This window comes from Apodemus sylvaticus, chromosome 19 (assembly GCF_947179515.1).
Source record: "Apodemus sylvaticus chromosome 19, mApoSyl1.1, whole genome shotgun sequence".
Taxonomy (NCBI): Eukaryota; Metazoa; Chordata; class Mammalia; order Rodentia; family Muridae; genus Apodemus; species Apodemus sylvaticus.
Window position 1 is genome coordinate 60,634,943 of NC_067490.1, and position 3,469 is coordinate 60,638,411.

Below are 3,469 nucleotides of genomic sequence, written 5' to 3' on the forward strand. Positions count from 1 at the left end.
GTGTTCTCCTGTATTTCTTTAAGGGAGTTATTTATGTCCTTCTTAAAGTCCTCTACCATTATCATGAGAAATGATTTTAGATCCGAATCTTGCATTTCTGGTGTAATGGTGTATCCAGGACTTGCTATGGTGGTAGAATTAGGTTCTGATGATGCCAAGTAACCTTGGTTTCTGTTGCTTATGTTCTTACACTTGCCTTCTGCCATCTGATTATCTTTAGTTCTACCTGCTCTCACTATATCTGACTGGAGCCTGTCCTTCCTGTGATCCTGGTTGTGTCAGAACTCCTCAGAGTCAAGTTGTCTCTGTGACCCCATGATTCTGGGATGCTGGGATCCTGAGATCCTGGGTGTGTCTGAGCTCTTGGGAGTCATGCTGCCTCTGGGACCCTGAGATCCTGGTATGACCAAGATCTTGTGATCCTGTGATCCTGGCATGTAAAAGCACCTGGGAGTCGAGCTTCCTTTGGGTGTTATAGGACTGGCTCAGAGTTTGTGCCCAAGGTCTGCCCAGGCACTGACCCAGACAGACTGGAAGGAACCCATGACACTGAGACTATTCTTTTAAAGTGTAATTTACTTCAAAAATGATAAAATTACCCAGGCAGTGGTGGTGCATGCCTTTAATCCCAGCACTTGGGAGGCAGAGGCACGAGGATTTCTGAGTTTGAGTCCAGCATGGTCTGCAGAGGGAGTTCCAGGACAGCTAGAGCTACACAGAGAAACCCTATCTTGAAAACCCAAACAAAACAAAACATAAATAAAATAAAATAAATAAAGTAAAATAAAATAAAATAAAAATTATCTGAAGAAGCATTAACAAGTGTCTTGTTTGAATATGCTTGGCCCAGGAATTGACACTATTTGGTGGTGTGGCCTCCTTGGAGTAGGTGTGGCCTTTTTGGAGGAAATGTGTCAATGTGGTTATGGGCTTTAAGACCTTCATCCTAGCTGCCTGGAAGCCAATCTTCTACTGTCCTTCAGATGAAGTGAGAGAACTTTCAGCTCCTCCAGAACCATGTCTTCCTGGATGTTGCCCTGCTTCAACCTTAATGATAGTTGACTGAACCTCTGAATCTGTAAGCCTGCCACAATTATATCCTAATTATATCCTAATAAGAGTTGCCTTGAACATGGTGTCTATTCACAGAGGCAAAACCCTAACTAAGACATGGAAGAAATTTTAAAATGTATGAATATCAAGGATTTATAATAATTCAATGTTGACTCCATAGTTGGCAACTCTACTTCATGTTTCCTAGTCTAAACACAGAACATGAAAGCTGTTGTACAGTTAAGAATAGAGGCTAGAACTAGCTTCTTGGATCACAGTGAGTTATGATGCCAGGATTTTACATTCTTGCTATCTCTACCTATTACTATGTGTTGGAATTGTAATCTCCCATTCTATGTGGTTATGGAGTGATTATTGTTGAGAAACTGATGGGAAAGTGACTATATGACCTTGATTCAAGTTTTCTTGATCCTTGATTTCAATATGCATATCTATGTTACTCTCCAAAATAAATTTTGTCTGGAATAGGTGCATTATCAAAAGAACTCTAGCTCTTGCAGTTCCTGATTAGATATGCAAGTTGATCCAGCAACAGTGAGTTCCTCAATACCCATCCCAATGTTCTGGGATCCTGAATCAAAGATACCATGATCAAGTAGGCTTCATCCCAGGGATGCAGAGATGGTTCAATATATGGATATCCATCAATGTAATCTACTATATAAACAAACTCAAAGAAATAAAAACCACATGATCATTTCATTAGATGCTGAGAAAGCATTTGACAAAATCCAACATCTCTTCATGATAAAAGTCTTGGAAAGATCAGGAATTCAAGACCTAAACCTAAACATAGTAAAAGAAATATACAGCAAACCAGTAGCCACCATCAAACTAAAGGGAGAGAAACTTGAAGCAATCCCACTGAAATCAGGGACTAGACAAGGCTGTCTACTCTCTCTCCTGACCTGTTCAATATAGTTCTGGATGTCCTAGCCAGAACAATTAGACAACAAAATGAGGCCAAAGGGATTCAAATTGGAAAGGAAGAAGTCAAAGTATTACCATTTGCAGATGATATGATAGCATACTTAAGTGACCCCAAAAATTCCACCAGAGATATTTTTTTAATTTATTGATATATTTATTTACATTTCAAATTACTTCCCCTTTTCTGGACCCCCACTCCCCGAAAATCCCATCAGTCCCCTTTCCTCCCCCTGTTTTCCCACCCAACCCTTCCCACTTCCCTGTTCTGATTTTGTTCTATACTGCTTCACTGAGTCTTTCCAGAACAAGGGGCCGCTCCTGCGCTCTTCTTGTACCTCATTTGATGTGTGGATTATGTTTTGGGTATTCCAGTTTTCTAGGTTAATATCCACTTATTAGTGAGTGCATACCATGATTCATCTTTTGAGTCTGGGTTACCTCACTTAGTATGATGTTCTCCAGCTCCATCCATTTGCCTAAGAATTTCATGAATTCATTGTTTCTAATGGCTGAATAGTACTCCATTGTATATATATACCACATTTTTTGCATCCACTCTTCTGTTGAGGGATACCTGGGTTCTTTCCAACTTCTGGCAATTATAAATAGGGCTGCTATGAACATAGTAGAACATGTATCCTTATTAAATGCTGGGGAATCTTTTGGGTATATGCCCAGGAGTGGTATAGCAGGATCTTCTGGAAGTGAAGTGCGCAGTTTTCAGAGGAACCGCCAGACTGATTTCCAGAGCGGTTGTACCAATTTGCAACTCCACCAGCAGTGGAGGAGTGTTCCTCTTTCTCCACATCCTCGCCAAGACCTGCTGTCTCCGCACCAGAGATATTTTAAATCTGATAAACACCTTCAACAAAGTGACTGTATATACTCAAGCAAATCAATATACTTCCTATAGTCAAAGGATAAGGAGGCTGAGAAATAAATTAGGGAAATGATACCCTTCACAATAGCCACAAGTAATATAAAATACCTTGGTGTGACCCTAACCAAGCAAGTGAAAGATCTGTATGACAAGAACTTCAAGCCTCTAAAGAAATAAGTTGAAGAAGCACCAGATAAGTGTGTGCAGATCATGTGGAACTGGATTTAGGACAAGTCTCCATGAAATAGTCATATGTGAATGACAATGCTATGTTTAAGGGGACCTTATATTCCATGAATACCACATGTGATCTTCCTATTGAAAACTGAGCAACAGTATTAGAATAAAACTTTATTGAATTTGCTGTCTCAGTTTTCCTCTAGGGATATGTCTTACATATGTTAATAAAAGCATCCAATCAAATTCAATTAAAAAGGGAATGAAAAGAAGTAATTGAGAGATCCAAGGGACTCTACAGGAATGCATAAATGTTTATATAATTATGAAATACTCTGAATAAAAGTAAGATTGACAAGGTTGACACAGTTACAAAGAAGAGAGTTACAGTACTCATCTAAGCATGGT